At 37.4% G+C, this 19,621-nt stretch overlaps 1 protein-coding gene across 6 annotated transcripts in view; it reads right to left on the bottom strand.

Annotated features, from left to right (window-relative positions):
• Window positions 1-19,621, bottom strand: part of LOC121459014 (platelet glycoprotein 4) — a 78,541-nt gene that overhangs the window by 38,792 nt on the left and 20,128 nt on the right. For 2 of the 6 annotated variants that reach the window (XM_041668477.1, XM_041668476.1), the window contains exons 1-2: window positions 10,982-11,017; window positions 10,235-10,363 (exon numbers count right to left, since the gene is read on the bottom strand). The exons of 2 other annotated variants lie outside the window; for them this stretch is intronic. The gene's annotated coding sequence lies outside the window, so the exon portion shown is untranslated. Of the gene's footprint in view, window positions 1-10,234; window positions 10,364-10,981; window positions 11,018-19,621 lie in introns of those variants that run through there. 2 more of the 6 variants (XM_041668480.1, XM_041668483.1) reach the window with 2 other exon arrangements.

Below are 19,621 nucleotides of genomic sequence, written 5' to 3'. Positions count from 1 at the left end.
AACACAAACATTGGGACAGACTGAAGAGGCAAGTGACAGATGAGAAGATTTCTACAGAGACTTCTAGATGACTCATATCTGGCTCCCTCTTTATTGAGAATAGGATCTGAAACCAAGCAAGAAGTAGTCACTGTTTCGCTGATGTCTTTCTGCAGTGAAGGAGGAAGCCCACACACCTACACCTTCAAGCTGGATGAAAAGTCCTATGGTGGCTATAACATTATGATGTATGTTTAAACAAAAATCTAGGCTGTTTGTGGTTCAGAATAGTTGACAACTGTTTATGGAATTTGAGCTGTTTTTCTCTGAGACTTCAGCAAATGAAAAGTAACATCTCTGCATAAATTGGAATATAATTGTAGTCTGTACAGGTAAGAAATATTCTTAATATTAAGCGAGTCATAAAGTGACAGCGTTGTCACATTAGGCATTTACTATCTTCTAGACATTAATCTACTTCATTTATATTCCTTCAGTTGCCCACCATGCCCCCTCAGATATGAAAATTCTAAAGTCTTCACCGTGATGTTTGCCAAAACAGAGATTAAATCCATTTTCTGGGAAAGAAAGGATACATAGGCCAGCTAGATGCCTTAAGGAAAAAAACGTTGAATGCAAACCCAAGAACATGAGTTTAATCCCTGGAAATGATGACGAAAGTTGGAAACAGACAGTCAACATCTGCCTCTGACATCTACATGTAAGCCATGGCACACAAGCCCCATCCCCATCACATACAATAATAATACATCAAATAGAACAAACGATAAATACATTCTTAATACCTGGTTTTATACATCCTATAAAAATTATATATTTAGGAATTGAATAAAATCAAAGTGATATGATATTATATGAGGAAGAAAATTATGCATGCAGATTATAAACAATAAACAGGGAGTAATTAACACTCATATAAGATAAAGCTGAGTTTAATACACTATTAATTATATCAAAACATTTATTAACAAAGCAATGGTAAGGAAACCAATTATCAATTACTACTTAATATTCAAAGAACAGTAAAGATCATTCATGAAGACATATTATGCACGTGTGTTGCATGTTATATGTAGAATTTTAACATATATATGTGTTTCAATTTTCGCTTCTTTACCTAATAGAAGCATTAAAGACTGTTTCATTGATATTGAACACTTTTTATTAATAAACAAACATTAATATGTCATAGAGTTGTAGTATTCTGATAAAATGTTAAAACATAAATGATATTACTAATATTACTTTAAAAAAATTCCAAGGATCACTTCAAATACCAAATAGGGAATATTACACCACACGACCCAAATGAATCAAAAGAGAGTGTGACAAAGCACATTAAAAACACAAAATAAACTTACTTCCATGCTTAAGAGAAGCCATAGGAGGAGCTGTGCATAATGTAAAAGAACGAACAGATAACACCTCTCTATTTGGAAAAACTTCTCATGTGGGAATGGCTAGGTCAATATGCAAATCTCATGAAACAGAAACGTATTGGCAGACCCAATTCTTACGTGAACAGTTTGCTAACAATTTAACTCTCTCTGGAGAGGGAAAGGGAAGTCAATGTTTAAGTTATGGGTTAAAATAATGAAGGAAATGCTAATTTCAACCTACTCTGCCAGGATGCCATTTTTATTCATATTCTACATGGAAGACCATAAGGAGAAAAGAGAAAAATATGTCAGAAGAGCAACTATTTCAAAGCCCAATGTGTTGAAACAGCAGGACACGGCCCTAACTAACAGCTAAGCAGAGCATTAAGCATGCAATGAGTGAAGGAAGGAATGATTTCATTCCGTTAGTTAGCATGAAGGGTTACATGGCAGAAAGTCAAAGCAGTTATTATAATTGAGGACAAACCAATGTTCTTGCTGAGGGATTTTGTAGCAGACCCAAGCTACAGCAGAGTTCCTGAAAGAGGGGTGTTTAAAAAGAATTAATAAAAAATACATTAGTAAAAAAATTAATGGTTTCCTCTGCAGTGGCCCTTGGGCTGTACAAAATAATATGCTTTGTGATTCTAAATAACATTTTAATTCTTGTGCTGTATGAGCAGTAATGGAATAGACGCACATGATTAATGCATTCACACAGAAGAATCTGCTTTCTGATTAAACATCAGGCTTGGTGGCTTTGTTCCATTTACTAAATATTCTGAATGAGACTGAAAAGTCTGTGTTATGAATGCATAAATGACATAGATATTTGTGTCTTCTGTTTGAAGACTAGAAAACAGCATTCGGTTTCTGAAAGAGTTAAATGCATGTACAGGAACACAAGCAGAGTCACTCACTGTTCCCAAGACCTTGGATGGAAACCTAATTAGCTTTTCTTGTAAAGCCAAGGGAGATGTATTCCAAGAAGGATCGGACATAACAATGGCTTATTTCACATTTCACCACATAGGAAATAGTCCGTCTTTGACGCTTCTTATTGTTGTCGAGTGAAGAAGTAGGATCCTCCTGCCCTGACTTTTAAAGAACTACCTGGCATGAACCTTGCCTCTGAATGACAGGGAAGTTTCAGGTACTTTTATGTGGAAAGCAATCTCCAGTGAAATAGTGCCTCATTTCTCCAGACTGGCTCTCGAAGATTGATTCTTGAAAATAGCAATATCTTATGTCTCTTAAGAAACTTGTACTTCTCAAAGCAAACTCTGGAGATCTTTAAATAGTATGCTTAGGGGACTAGGAGGTTGATTCAGCAGTTAAGAGCACTTGCTGCTCTTGCAGAAGCTCCAGGTTTGTTTCCAAGCTCCTACATGATAATCCACAACCATCCCAAAGTTTAATTTCAAGAGCTCTGATATCTTCCTCCAAGTGTACCATGTACATAGCTGGTGCAACACACACCAAGAAAGTAGCAAAAGCAAAATGGTCATAACACACAAAATAAATAAATCTGAGAAAAACAGTGTCCTTCGGATTTTTAGTCATCCATCCTATTAAAAATGGGAATATCTTCAACTGGGCTCTTGGAGCTTGGCCTGGCACTTAGCTGTGGGTCTCTGCATCTGCTTCCATCAGTTACTAGATGAAAGGCCTGTGATGACAGTTAGTGTGTTCACCAATCTGATTATAGGAGAAGGCCAGTTCAGGTACTTCTCCATTATTTACAGGATCTTAGCTGGGGTCATTGTTGTTGATTCCTGAGAATTTCCCTCAGCCTTGATGGAGGGGTGAGGGGCTCAATCCTGCCTCAATTTTATTTGCCAGGCTTTGTTGATTTCCCATGGGAGGCCTCACCCTTTCATAGGAGTAGATGGAGCGTAGGTTGTGGGGAGTTGGGGGGAAGCAGAAGGAGGGGAGGGAGAACAGTGGTTGGTATGTAAAGTAAATAAAACATTTAAAATACAAAATAGGAATATCTTATACTCTAAGAATTTTTTTTTCAGTTTAAACAAAGTATAATCAAATACTTTGCGAACAATATAGGCTTATATATTATATTGATATAATGTTGTGTATGACATTTAAAATATATAGAATGCTTATCACATATGTCATAAAACCTTCAGAACAAAATGTTTTTCTTGGAATGCTATGAATCATTTACATGTCTTGGTTTCATATTTTTGTAAAGTATCCTAGAAAATACTAGACTCCAGAAGACTGAGAAGTAGCAGGTTACCAGGACATGGCATGTAGATTCTAAGTTCAGAATCAGCCTGCGTGGTATTTGCAATGGATGTACTGACCTGCATGGATGAAAGAATTTCAAACATTGCGGGGAAGAAGAGAAAATGTTCCCTTTGAAATCGCGCCTACTGAACTGTGAATAACGGAAGCCCCACTAACTCACTCATTCCTGTTTCATCCCTGACTTCATAGCAGCGACTTTCATGTTTGCTTTCCATGTTTGAACACTGACAGTGATTTGGGCATTTCACCTTGTGGGTTACAAAGGAAGAAACATCTTTCTGTCTCTTCGGGGGTAGGTATAGATATCGTGAACCGGATTTTATATCAATATCTATCAACCCCATTGTTTTCCATACTCCTGCATGGAACTTTCCTCTTTGGTTCCTGGCTATAACTTAAGAAAAGAGTAGTGGGCTATGGAATTTTATGAGTTGTGCAATATTACCTTCAAATGAGTCTACTGGGGGTGCAAGTTCTGTGACTTTTGCACTACTTGAGGAGAACAAAATTTTTGCTAGACTTTCAGGACACAGCCCTGTTTTCTGGCTCTGGAAGCCTACAGTCTCTTAGCTGTAGTTAGCATCCCACTTAATAACCCCATTCTATTCTTTAATGCCTCCAGCCCATACCTGAAAGTATAAGGTCTGCAGCTCATGGAATCGACATATACTTTGTGGTGCTCTGGAATACTGTCTTCGTTAGTAATAAACTGCTTTGGTGCTCAAAATGGATATGTTAAGGATGTCAAATGTCTTTCCAAGCTCTATGTATGTGGCTTGTCGCATGATCCTCCATGTGTTCTAAGAACTAAAAATAATTTCTGGATGTGATCCAAGATCATTGCTGGGATGTTTTCCTCTCATTTTCAATAACTCCTTGGGGAAATTTTTATCATAACACTAGTTGAAAGGAAGAGGATGAGAGTAAGAAAATTTAAAGTGAAAAAAAAATTCAGCCAGAAACAATATAGTCACGTTTTATGCTAACCGAAATAAAAGCCATGAAGATAAGCATCCTAGAAGACAGATTCCATAGATAGCTTCCAGAATGGTCTTAGCTCCTTCTTATCTTTTTGTCCTAGCTGCCTTATATTCACTGTCCTTGTTTATTTTTGACTATTTGACATCTTGTTTTGAACTTAATTTTCTTTCCCCATGAGATCTGCTTCTAAGTATGTGAATTTGGGAGTACATCCAAAACAATGTATTACAAGTCCACATACACGAGTAAAAGCTCTTAAGTGAGAGGAAACCGTAAGTTCCGATAGGCCTTGACTCCGTTTATAGACATGCTCATTTTATCCACTTAACAGATGTTTCTGCTTTACCGCTCTCTGCCTTCCAGAGGCAGCTCACCCCATCTAAACAGTGGGAAACATCTTTTAGCCAAAACTGCAGCTTCTTTTGCTGCTTCCTGTCTTGAGGTCATACATGTCACTCTATTCTAAATCAAAATTAAAAATTGAACATGGGATTAAATCTGTGTTATTCTCCAGTTTACCTGGTATGCCATTTGGGTGGAAAAAAATTGTGGTATTTTGGTGCAAATTATTGGTGTGAAAAATCTTTCTTTCTCTTTATAAAATGATTTTCCATGACTACATTACACCTTCCAATTTCATCTAATGCTATGTAAATAAAATTAAAATGTAATAATGACATATAATCTACTATAGAAAGATCTAATGCATGAATGTATTCTGAAGATTTGCTTTTATATATAAAGATGAAGTTTAACAATACATTTGACCAGATTAACCCACCACAATTCTGTAAGTCATGACCTTTAAAAATGATGTCAATATTTCAGATATTTTTCTAGCTAAAAGAAAGATAACATTTCTTCCAGATTAATATCCTCAGATCTTTGATAACATAATGAGAACTTTCTGTTCTAATAGTTATATGCCACTGGTTATCTTGCAGAGATGACCTTTGACACTGCAAGGAGAATCACCATCAAAATTTACTTTGGGGGAGAGTGGTGGCACACACCTTTAATCACAGCTTTTGGGAGGCAGTGGCGGGCAGTCTTCAAGGCCAGCCTGGTCTATAGAGCAAATTCCAGAATACCCCAAGCTACACAAAGAAACAAAATCAAACAAAACAAAACAAAAAAAAAACATTATTTTTTTTTTAAAATAAGCATGTGTATATATGCATGTGTGCATGAGATGGTCCTTTATGTGGTAATAAGCCAGAGGCTGATGCTGTATGTCTTCACCAATTGCTCTTCACATCATTTTTGGGAGAGAAATTCTCTTATTGATCATCGAACTCGTGGTTTCTGCTAGTCTGGCTAGGCAGAAAGCTGCAAGGATCTGCCTATCTCTTATTTCTAGTGCTGGAATTATACATTTGAATTACTGTTCTGGCTTTTGCGTGGGTGCTGGGGACCTGAAGCTCCAGTCTTAATGCTTGCACAGAACTTAGAGAACTTAGCCTGATCACATATACTTAAAACAGACAGACAAAAACCAACTAATTTATAAACAATCACTTAATTCCCCTCGTGTCGTCAAGAAGTCTGTTTGAAATAATAGTTCTCTTTTTAAAAAAACAGAAGAAAAAAAGAAAAATATTTGTATACATAATAAATTCTATAATATACAAATCTATAGGCAACAATATACAGTAAGATCACACATTACTATATTTCAAAATTTTGTGGTTTTTTTCAGAGTACATTAGTGTCGCTGCCACAGAAATTGTACACCTCCAAGTTCAATTTATGAGTAACAAGGTAGAAAGACACACGACAAAGCCCTTCAACATATTCACTGGTATTCCTCCTCTAATCTGTATCATATATCCCAGAGTTTAAAACACTAACTAGAATATAATTTTATCCAAAGATTAATTGAATGGATACCAAATAGCCTAAGTGTCAAGGTATGCATTTAGAAAGGCATGATTGTAATAAATACTTTGCCCTTTCTAGTTATTTTACACGAAATTGAAAACTTTACACTTGTAAAGTTTTTGACTTAGTAGAAATTATACATACAATGTGACCAGTTACAGGTATAGTTTGGCTTAAACAAAAACTGAACATGTTCAATATATATCATATGATTACTCTATATTAGGAAATACTTATACACATAACTTGAATTATTCTGCTCTATAAGATATTTGTTGTCAATATCAAATATCAATATCAAATAAATGACATGTTTCTCCTAAGTATTTTAAATGAGTCTGCGTGCAAATTCTGTGTATGTATTAATCATCATATCTTGATTTAAGGATATTTTCTAAAAATTGTTAAAGCAATTAACAGTGTGAGCCTTAAATGAATATCAGTAAAAGGTTGCATACATGTTGCTTTGTTTTGGCTTATTGCAAGTCCTCTGTGTCCTGATTCTGCCAGCCAATCTCCTGTTCCCATGTAGACTGGCATACAGATGGATGACCTTGTAAGGATAGGCGGAATCTTTTACAGTGGCAAGTGCTCTGAAATAATCTCGATCTTTTTGAAAAACAATGAGATATTAGCTATGAAATACTCCTCTGCGAAGGGGAAAGCATCATCACAGTCTGTTCATTGGAATCTTAAAAATAAGATGTTGAATCTTATATTTGTTATAGAAAGTATGAATATTCAATACACTCACCAAAAACTGGTGTAGAAAAGAAGGCTTCAAAATGAGTAAAAATGAGTTATAACATGTCAGGAAGAAACAAACATGACCAACAGACAGTTTTCTGAAACTTTTGATGGCTTTCCCAAAGATGGCAACTCGATCAGTTCTTGGAACTTCATTGTAAACTGTTCATCATGTACCAACGTCAAACCATGTAGACTGTCAAGGGAGTGGGAGGGAAGTTTGGGAGGAACTAGGAGGAGTAGAGGGAGGGGAACCACTGTGATCAGGGTATATCATATGAGTTGTATGAGAAAATAGTCTTTTGGTTTGGTTTGTTTTCTTTCTGAGATAGGATTTTTCTGTGTAGCCCTGGCTGTCCTAGAACTTACTCTGTAGACCAGGATGGTCGCAAACTCAGTGATCTACCTGCCTCTGCTTCCCAAGTGCTGGGATTAAGTGTGTGAGCCACTACTGCCCAACTAGGAAACTATTTTCAATATAAAGGGGAAGTACTTATGCAATGTATGATCTGCTTAGTGAAAGTTCACTGGGATCTTAAAAAGCCCTGGGTTAGGCTTTCAAGGACAGTTAACTCCAGGAAAGCAGCCCACAGTTCTATGTTTATGCTTGTTTCCACCTGTGAATTGTGGCTTATTACCATCTACAGAGGCACCATCTAGCTGAGTTAATACCCTCAGCAATCCACAGATGCTATTTGAGGAGTCATGAATACCAAATAGGTATAAAAATAATGAATGTGTTAATTGTGACATTTTCTGAAAAACCTGAGTCAAACTTCTGCTGCTTCTCTCAAGAGAAATATTAGCCGGGTGAGATCTTAAATATCAAAACAAAAATGCACAAATGATAATGCCCAGGAGAAAAGAACAGTAAATAGAGCCTGTGGTGTCTGGTCTCAGGAGAGCCTTTGCTTCTGCCTGTGCTATTGATAGTGATAAACACAAGGTTGGAGTTAATACGGAGATAAGGGGAGCACAGCATTCATATAGGAAGGGGTGCAAGGAAGAGCTCAGCTTCTGTATGGCATAAATATGGATAAGAGTAAGGCTATTCCTTGAACCTGATAGCAGAGCTCGCCACAGAAAGACACAGGCATGAGGGGCTACACGCACTGACACACACTCCCTAGCGGAACTGCACAACGAAGAGAAGAAGTCTCCCTAGTGCCTTTGCAATGACCTCCAAAATGTGCTCTGCAAATGATTCTAATTTTGAGTATAGCTTATTACATTGTTATTAAAGTAAAGTCTTAAGGAGAAATTATACATAAATATGCATCTATATGGTCTGCAAATGAGCTAGTAATGTAAAATCAAAATAACAAGTAAGTTATACCATATATGTAGAATATGTAAATAGAACTATTGAGTCAAATTTATAAAACACTTGATATAGCATCTAAGTAATATACTGCACTAATTTTACTCTCTTTCAGTTTTAATGCACCATGCTTAGTTCTCTCTCTATATCCCTATCTACTTGTTTCTACATCTGTCTTATCATCCTCTATCATCTGTCTATCTATCTGTCTGTCTGTCTGTCTGTCTATCTATCTATCTATCTACCATCTATCTATCATCTATCTAACTGTCTAACCTATAACTATATTTATATATATGGAGAGAGAAACAAGAAAATAACAAAAAAGACACTATAAATTTGAAATCAAACATAGGATTAAAAATTAACTTCATATAGGTGTTATCTATTATAATAGTCCATTTATTCTAATTTCATAATTAATAAAAATCCTGAGATTTATAGAAGGGATTATCTGAGTATTCTTGTCTACAAAATATGGAGATTTAGCAGAATGCCAGCTAAGGTTGCACTCACTGATAACTTGGGTTGCCATAGCAAGCCCATAGTCACTGAGTTCCTAAGCAACCCAAGGCTCCACAGACTGCGTATACTTAGGACTCCACTGGTCTTTCATCATCTCTGCACAACAAATATCACTGTTGTGCTACCAAACTCAGTGAAAGATTCCTTGATTATCCAATAGAACAGCAATCTTCACAGGTTCCCTGTTCAGGTGGTCTTGCAGGTTATGAAACAGTATTTGCACTGAGAATTGGTTGAATATTTACAGTGCTAACTGCATAAAATTAAGTATAGAAAATGATCAGTTTCTCGTATGAATTGGGCAGGTAAGTACTAATAATTTAACAAAAAATACAGAACACAATATCAAGCTCTTCTGGGACACTCATTTGCATAAGGTTGGAATTAATGATTTATTGTCCTTTAATAGAAAACATGTTTTGTAGCATTACTATGCGCTAAAACATTTCAATTCGTATTTAATAATTATAGTTTTAGGTAAGCTTGTTCATTTAAAGCAGAAATTATCTGGTACTGAGCATTCTAGATTGTCTATAGTATGAAAGCAGTGTTATTAGTTACCTAAGGGACAAACTATGCTTATCACTGGAAATATTCAAAGATTTAGATGCAAGCAAAGCTTTGATCTTTGAAAGGCAATAGTAATTTTTTTTCTCCTCCAGTCTACAAACACGTTCAGCTCTACATTCCCCCAGTGCCCACTGAGGCTAATTATTCCAGCTGCCCTCTATTCTAATCCCCTAGGCCACATTGCCAACCATTTAATATAACCACAGTAAATCTGTGCAAATATTGCTATAGAGCATTGCATCACAATGAAAGTCATAACATAAAGCATTAAGTTCGCGAAATGATGGGATGTGACCAATAAAGCAACTGTGCTAGAAATTTTGCCTGATTCCAATACTGGATTTGATTTCACATGCTGCCTATTGTCAGCAAATTATTACCAGGAAAATATCGTAGTGGTGATTTGCAAATTGAGAAACATTTCTAACTTAAGTTGGATATTTTAGTATTACTCATGTAGACTATTGGTTATTTCATCAATGTTTAAGCAACTTATGTTAAGTGAACTACATTGCAGTGATGAAACATTTAACTTGAGACGATAAAAAAGTTGCTAAATCACCTCTCAAATAGTTCACAGAAATGACCTGTTGGCGTGCACCATGCCAGGAAAGCCGGCAGCAGAGAGAGCGCTGTGATCTCTGCTTATTATTGTCGGTCACCAGAAGCAAGGACGGATATGTTCTTCTTTCTGAAAGATTCCAAAGACAACCACTCTGCTGTAAAATCTTAACAGGCTAAAGCCTCATTTATAGTATTTATTCCTTCTTTAGAGAGGAAAGGGCCATCTACATTTTCTTCTTAGGACAGATGAATGGACATGTGAAGACAGACAGACAAATATGTTATATATAATATAGATTTTATGTATGATAGATGGCAGCTAGATGATAGATATATGACAGAGAGCTGTGCATAAATTTGCCCCCTAAACCCCATTAAAATGTCCCTCTAATTAAATGAATATATAATACATATATATTAAAGGACTTAAATAATTTTAGATATTTCTGAATCATCCTTTCTCACTTAGTAACAGACATCACTGGCAAGATTACAGTTAAAACAGTAGAGTTCACCAAGTATAGACTTTTTTCTTAATTAAAAGTTTAATCAGGATGCCAGAATGTATATACTACTTCCCACTATTCCTTCTCTGTGCCAAGAGAAAAACCCAATTATACACTAAACTGTACAAAAACAAAGAACATAATCCAGCAAAGCAAAGGATTTTAGTTTTGCAGGCATAAATTTTGATCATTAAATCTTTAAGGTAGGTAATTTTTACTTATTACACATAAGTAATTACCAGTTAGAAGTCCGAGAATAGAGTCCAAGGCCACAAGAAGAGCTGTCAAAATGCAGTGGCAGGTTACAGTGCTACACGAATAACTCCGGTCCTATTTGCCCTAAGTGCCTGGTCAAATTACTGCTGCTTGCATGTAGCCCCACCTCCAAGTATCAAAGAATGGCTGTGGGATTTTGATTGACACTCCAGTGAAGCTGTGGAGTTTGTAAACCAAAGAAAGCTTGGCACCCTGAGTTTGTTAACTTGTCCAGCTTGAAAATGAGCTACTCTTTGAAATGAGAGAGGGAGGGAGGGAGGGAGGGAGGGAGGGAGGGAAAAGAGGAAAGAAAGGAAGGGAAAGAAGGAAGGGAAGGAGGAAGGGAGGGAGGGAGGAAAGAGAAGAAAGAAAGAAAGAAAGAAAGAAAGAAAGAAAGAAAGAAAGACTCTCTAATGTTTAAAAGAGCAGAGGAGCTACTAGCAGATCCCTCTCCAGGGAAAACCCACTTATATCCTCAAAGCAATTCCTTTGACTGCATCCTGCGTCGTATGTAGGACATTATAATCATGACAGTTATCTCAGAAAGACATGAGCTCTTATCTTTGAGAAGAAGAACACTACATTCAAGGACAGTATTGTTTGTGAGGACAGCATTGGAGAAAGTCCTGCAAAACGACCAAGCTCAGACTGAAAATAATTTTGATCCTCTTTGTCACATGTAAGACTGAAGATAATAATATTTGGTGAGTCTAATTTGCATGCATATATATGTATCAAATAATATATTTGATAAATAGCAAATAAATATTAAAAGTAAAGATACTCTAAAACCATGAGATCATTATAATATATATGAAATAAGACCAAGTATTGATGATTTTTCTCCCTAATCATTTAAGGCTGTGAAACTCCAAGGATCAGTATAGATAATATTCTTTCATGGGTTAATTTATTGTGTGATCTGTTTGTGCTCAGAACACTGCCACAGAGAGGAAGGAAACAGATATCTGTTTTGCAAGTTGTTGTTTAGGAAGTTGACTATAGTTTTCCAGGAACCATAGAAGAATCCAGTGTGACCTCATGATGTGTGCATTTTCCCTAACATAGAGCAGCCAGCCTGGAGCTGATTGACTGGCTCCGAATACCTCACAACTTACCTTCATCTCCTCACAAGACTGATACTAAAACATCGAGCGTGAAAATTTCGATGGCGAAATAATTCCAAAGCTTTATTAATTGAATAGGACTAGTACTAAACCACACCCTCACATAACAGGCTTCAAAGAACTCGACCAAGCGGAGTTGTCAAAAGCCTGGCAGGGGCTCTGCTTGTTATCTGCTTGCAGATTTTATTGCAGTCATGGCTGCCTGTGCTCAGAAGGTCTGTTTTCCATAGTTAGCACACTAAACACAAGCCTTGAAGGAACTGCCTTTTGTTGAATTTGCTAACACAGCCTAACCAATGTATAATAGCTTCTGTCAGTAGCTCACTTTCTAGAGATGACTCTGAGGCTTAGAAGACTTCATTCCTAAAGATATGCTGGATATGGGACCGGTGGATGATGTTCAACAGGTTGTATTCTTGCTTATCAAACATTGAGGCCTGGGTTAGACACCTCGCATGAAATAAAATGGGCACGGTGGTGCATGTTGGTAGTCCTACCACAGTGGAGGTGAAGGCTGGATGATCAGAATCAGAAGTTCAAGGCAACTCACTGCTATATAGTGACATCAGTGACAGTATGGAGTACAGGCAAAGCCATCACAAACAAACAGACAACACTGACAAAATGAAGAACACAAAGTATTAAAGAATACGGGGGTCTCAATGTCAAGAAGTCCACACGTATGCAGACAGGACTACTTGCTCCTCCAGCCCGCTCTCTCATCTCCTCTGCCTGTGAGGCATTTCTCTCCTGCCCTTTCTCTTCCCCTTAGCCTCATATTACACGAGGTGATAGAGATGTGGGAACCCATTGTCTAATCCTGGGCATTTAACAAAGGAGGCTTTAGAGGTCTGAGGATTAAGAAACATTTCCAGTCTGGCACCTTAGGATCTAGAGCAAGATAGGGAGAACCACAGAGACAGCTGACCTGAGTTAGTGGGAACTCGGGACCTGATAGCTGGGGAACCTGTACGGGACTGAACTAGACCCTCTGAATGTGGGTAAGTTATGTGGCTTGATTTGTTGGGGAGTCCCTGGCAGACACACCAAGACACATGTTTGGTTCATGAACTGGCTTTTTGGAGCCCATTCCCTATAGTGGGATACCTTTCTCAGGCTTGACGGGGGGAGAGGAACTTGGTCCTGACTCATGTTGGAATACCAGACCTTGTTGACTCCAAGCAAGGCCTTATCTCCTCTGAGGAGTGGATAGGGGATAGGAAGGTGAAAAGAGGGGAGCAGAAGAAGAGCAGGAAGGGCAACTTGGGATGGTATATAAAATGAAATGCAGTTATTTTTAAATAAAAATAGGAAAAAAAAGAAAATACAGAAATAGAAAAAAGAAATAAAGAAAAAAGAAAGAAAGGAAGGAAGAAAGAAAGGAAGGAAGGAAGGAAGAAAGGAAGGAAGGAAGAAAGAAAGAAAAAAAGAAAGAAAAAAAGAAAGAAAGAAAGAAAGAAAGAAAGAAAGAAAGAAAGAAAACAGATAGACAGATTTGGAAGTAGCCTCATGATACTAAAAGCCCTGAAAGCCCACAAGCAGAGTACGCCCCCTTGTTTCTATGGAGCCGTGTTCTCCTCTTGTTTTCTCCTTCATCTTCTTGTATCCAAGTTTCTGCCCCAAGCTTTGTTAAGCTTTGTTAAAGACTTGTTCTCCTTTTCTGTCATGTCAGTATTTGGTTCTGGTGACACAGATCACCGATCCACACCTCTGGGATAATTTGCATCTCTCTGGAATTTCTAGGCTTTGCCAGTTGTACTTTCTTGCTTAAACTTTCTCCGTTAAGTGGGTGTTAAAATTATTTTTAATTTAGAAATTTCTTCTAAATATTTAAATTAAGCTGCTTCCATTGACCTATCCTTTTTCATCCTCCTCACATGAGACAACTGGAATTCTAGAAAAATTAGAACACTTAAGAGAGAGTACACAGGGCCGAGCAGTACTGCCATGTCCTTTTAGAGTTGGGGGTCAGCTAGTTTTCATCTAGCTGTGATAAGAAGGAGGGAGGAAGATGGCACTTAGTCATCTCTAGAGGGATTTAGAAATTGCTTGCAGAAGTTCCCAAGAAGAAAACCACTTGATTCTGTGACTTCAGAATATATGAGAGACCAGTCATTATAAATTAGTTCAACATCCCAATCACATACTGTTAGAAATTGCGTGCATATTAAGCCTTAGAATTTGAGAGGAGTTCAATTGAGATGCTAAATATGCTAACTTCCTATAAAAATATTGTGAAAAATTAATAATTAAGGGTAAGTGGCGAACACACTGAATACATTTACAAACCTTTCATTTTGATACTTGGTATCTTGAAAACTATAAAGAAAGTCCATTTGAATTTAGGAAGTGAGGGAAAATATGTGGTATTGTTATAAAATTATGCCAATTTTAATTAAAATGATGAGGACAGAATTAAAGAGGAATATAAATAACTGAAAACACCTTATTATTTTATATTTTTCGAGACAGGGTTTCTCTGTAGTTTTGGAGCCTGTCCTGGAACTAGCGCTTGTAGACCAGGCTGGTCTCGAACTCACAGAGATCCACCTGCCTCTGCCTCCCAGGTGTGCACCACCACTGCCTGGCTGCACCTTGGGTGTTTAAGCAGCTTCAGGACTGTGCAGTCTTAGGTAATGTAATATTTATTAAGATCTTAGCATACTTCTATATGCCTTACTTTAGATAAACCAGAGCATCTCACAGTGAGTGGCAAAATGATAGAAAGCTAACACTCACTATCAGGCCTATGGAAAGAAACAAGCAAACACTGAAGATAAATGAAAGCAAATAAAACAGAGAATAATTATTCCAATTAAAAGATATTGAATGTCACAGAGGACTTTCTGTACATATTTTAAATCTCAGAAGGAAAAAGTTATTCGAACAAAAGTCCTGTTTTTTCACCTACTCTACTCGTAATCTGAGGGTCGCTTGTGTTCTAGGTCTCTGCAGAGATCGTTCAAACATATTCTTTTGGTTTTCCCACCCCGTTCTTTTTAATACCTTTCTTGTCCCCAAAGTTTCCTCATTTTTAAATTCCCCAGACACATTGCCTGAACAGAAGGCTCTTCTGGTATAAGACATTCATGAGCTCAAGTGACCTTCCCAGAAGCCAGGCTAGCATGGGGCAGTGTGAGGCCAGAGCATATTCTCATGTGGAAACCACTTCCTGGCCTTTGTCCCTCATTTGTCCTGGAGCCTTTCCTCCTATTGCTCAACTCAATTAGGCAACAAGAAAAAGCAGGTGGCTCACCCAGTCATACAAGGGATGCTTATCGTCCCAGCACAAGGACTGGGCTCTTTTACCTCGAACCTAATTGAGCTGCATCTTACGCCAACGTCCAAATATTTGGATATGTGAGTAAAATTTCAGAATAAGACCAGTAGGGAGATAACATTGTAAACAAGACAGCGAATTACACATAAATGTTGTCTTGTAAGCTTTCTTTCCTGTGGCTCTGCAAAATTAAGGCTATTGTCATGAGGGTTTTAAAAGTCTCTGTGCACAGAGACAGAATCTGGTTGAAAGAATGGGTGTCATAGTAGTCGTGAAGAGCGCTGACATATAAATTACTGCATCAGTCTTAATCCTCTATGCCGAACTATTTGCAAAATGGTAATAACTCTTCCAGGAGCACGTTTGTTAAATGACCTAAGCTGTGTTATGTTGGACTAATGGTTAGTCAAGAGGGTGCTTTCCCATGCGAGCGAGCACCCCAGAGTCAAGAGGGTGCTTCCCCATGCTAGCGAGCACCCCAGAGTCAAGAGGGTGCTTCCCCATGCTAGCGAGCACCCCAGAGTCAAGAGGGTGCTTCCCCATGCTAGCGAGCACCCCAGAGTCAAGAGGGTGCTTTCCCATGCTAGCGAGCACCCCAGAAACAAAACCGTCATGTAAATAATCTTGCTATCAGCACTGGGAGGTAGCATTATTTCCCCAGTAATAAACATGACGAGAGTGATGCTGTGAGGTTGGGAAACTTAGTGGAGTTGAGTGACAAGTGAAAAGCTTGGTGTTTGGTTCAGACTGATTCCCCAAACCACTGTCTGCCCGAAACAATGCAGGAGAACATAGGAAGGCAGTCTTTAAATTTGTGCTTCTCCTTACATGACTCATGAAGTTGTGCTATACATGATAAAAAAAAAAGTAATCTTATAATACAAAAATAAAATTCTGTCTAAATTGAGATCATTTTTGTATGACAATACATTTCCAAGTCTTTGCGTTGAAACTTTCTACAATATTGTGTTGCCTTAAAGAAAATAATTGCTATGTGTTAAAATTTTGAATTGAAATAAAAATTTAAAAAAAAATTAATTCTATGTTTCCATGGAGAAACAGAATGGTCCTCCTAACTAGTAGAATGTGAACCAGCAAGTTTGCTTGAATGAAAAAAGAGGTATTAATAGATGCAAAAAGTGCCCTTACTGTTTTAGGGAAGGCAGAATTGTCAAAAACCGTCTTTGTAATGACTGTGTATCATCTATTTAAGCAGAAAGAGATTTCAGAATCATAAACGCAGGTCTACAATAAGATGAACTTATATTCGTCTACAATTCATTTTTACCCCACACCTCCATTCTGCCTGATCCAGTGTATTTTCTATTATCATTGACAAGAAACGTTAAAATATTGAGAATTTTAATCATTTTGTCTCTAAAACTCAAACCCTATTTTTCTCAACAGATATCACATTATTAAAGATAGGAAGACAATACGAGTTTTCTAAATTTGATGTTATGATATTTCTTTGTCCTTGCGATGGGTACTTTGCAAACAGTAGACATTTTTTTCCTTGACTTAATTGCACCTTTCCAGGGTATTGAACACAATCCTGGACCTTAAGATCTATGAATAAGTATCCAGCGCAGATGCCTCCACTCTTTACCAAGCCAATGCTACTTCAGTGTTTTATACTCTCTGAAAAACAACACTTTTGCTTGAGATCCCCATCCCTGGATGAAAGGCAAGGGCAATTAATCTTCAGCAGGATCATAATGACACTTTTTAAAAATGGAATAGTAGCATAAGGACAGTGTCTTGCTCCTCCCCCCAACCGTTTCCCCAGTTTTCAGATTATGAATATTCAGTCCAAAAACAGAAGGAAGAGTAGGCGAGACCAGCTTTTCAATTAATACTACACAATAGCATGTTTGAAAAGTAGACAAGTGAACTCAGACGTTAGCTGAGAGATCAACAAAAACTCTAATCTGATAAATATAGTCAGAGACACATTAAAGCCTTAATCTGTTCTAGAAGATTAGTTGGACTCAAGTATGAGGAAGTCAAATTATCTGTAAATAAAATAAAGCCTAATCTGATTGTATTAGCATAGCAGTTGATGGGACTGATTTAGGCAGGTGAACTTGTTTGACTTCAAAGCTCGCATCTGTGGATACAGGGCAACAGACTAAAATTAGTTCACATATATTGGTATAGGAAAATGGATGAGATAACCAGAGGACACATGATGTCCAGCTATAACCCAGCATGGCTCATGTACTGAAAAAAAAAGGTGGTGACTGGAGGATTCCAAAATTGGAAATTGCGGCCAAGACTCCCTATTAACACAGCCTTCTTACTAAAGTATGTATTTTCATCTTTGCCTGAAGTTCTCAGTAAAATGCAATTAATACAATTTAGAAAGACGAACATACATTTGCCCAAAACTGTAGATGAAAATCAGGATAAAAGCTGAGAAATGGTTTAGAAAGCAGACGGACTAATGATTAGCTCAACAGACCCCAAAAGTATCAGATTTTCAGCCCTTCACCTAGAGTAGATGCCAAAAGAATGTGTCAAGTAATCTTACGAAAGACAATGGACTAACAATAAAAAAAGCCAGGTAGATCAGGGTCTAAGCTAGTACTCTTTAGGAACTCTGAAACTCCAGGTCATTTCCACCGCCAGCATGGCCTGTCTATTTTCCTGCTGGGATTTCTCTTTTGAACCAGAGAGTAACATGAGAACAAGAGGCTCAGCTAGATAAATAGTTATGGGATCGTGTCTGAAAGGAATACAAGAACAATTCTACACCCAGACTCCTCCAGCGCTGGTTCCTGGGTACTGACAAAATGCTCATGATAGGATTACTTTGTAGTGAAATGGAGTGGGATAAGGGAAAACAATGTTGCTGCATTTTCTAGTTTTAAAAACATACAAAAATATGTTTAATTATTTGAGAATTTCACACAGTATATTTTAATCATGTTCACCCCACTCGTCTTCTTATTCTTTTAAGATCAATGACCTCCATAGCCTTCTCACGACTTTCCAAAGTTTATGTCTTATCTATTTAATTTTTGGAATCTACCTATTCCAATTACTATTAGCCACATACTTGTGTTGTGTAGCCTTCTACTGGAGTATGATGGACCCTTAAAGAAAACTGATTCTTCCTTTCCCAGAAACCATTAAGCATCACTAGCTCCTTTGTAGTTGCTTTTTAAAAAAAGAAAACTATGTTTTTTAGGGGTCTGCCACCCAGTTCCCAAATACACATTGAGTATCATTCTTTCTTATAAATGCCTGATCTTAGCTTGGTTTGTTGCTTGTCACTTTTTCTTAAGTAAGTTATCCCATCCACCTTTCGTCTCTAGACTTTCATCTCTATTCGATAATCCTTCCCTTCTTTCCACCCTCCTGGCTGTTTGTGTATTTGGGTGGCTGACCCCTGCGTCCTCTTCTGCTTCTCCTGTTCCCCCTTTTCTCTTATTTATTCTCTCTGCCTGCCATCCCCACCTATTTCTCTCTCCTGCCTAGATATCATCCGTTCAGTTTTTTTATTAGACCAATCAGATGTTTTAGACAGGCAAAGTAACACAGCTTCACAGAGTTAAACAAACACAACATAAAGGAATGCAAAACATCTTTGCCTTATTAAATCAATCTTCCATAGCACAAAGAAATGTATAACATCTTAAGTAATATCCCACAGCACACCTCAGCTAGGAGTAATGATTCATATGTCGCTTCTCCATCCACTCTGGGAAGTTAACTAACTGCTGTCTGTTGTGAGTGCGGAAGTCCTGTCTTGCTCAGAAGACATCCTTTTGCTCAAGGCCTTCTTGGTACCGAGCTCCTCAATCTTTTCCTTCTCTGTTCTATAAATGTTCCCTGAGCTTTGGGGAGTTGAGTGTGATACAGAGGTCTCATTTGTGACTGAGCATTCTTTTAAGTTGCTACTATTATTAGTGGTGGTGGGAGAGATGGGGAAATGCAGGAGAAATGACTGGGACTGCCCCAGATCATAGAACATTACATAATATTGTCTAAAGGGATAAATACAAGCATGCATACACTTTGAAAACTCCAATAGCTACATTAAACATTCAAAATAAACAGGTGATATTATTAATAATATGCTAATTAATCCAGTATAATTATGATACCATTTCAGCATATAGTCAATATAAAAATTAATCAATGCAATGGATAATTTAAATCTTTCATGCAGTGCTTTGGATAGCATGAAATGTTATCCAATGTTCCTTTTA

This window comes from Microtus oregoni, unplaced genomic scaffold, assembly GCF_018167655.1.
Source record: "Microtus oregoni isolate MIOR12 unplaced genomic scaffold, Mior012 000018F_ref0000195, whole genome shotgun sequence".
In the NCBI taxonomy this organism is placed as follows: Eukaryota; Metazoa; Chordata; class Mammalia; order Rodentia; family Cricetidae; genus Microtus; species Microtus oregoni.
This window is presented reverse-complemented; position numbering and strand designations above follow the sequence as displayed.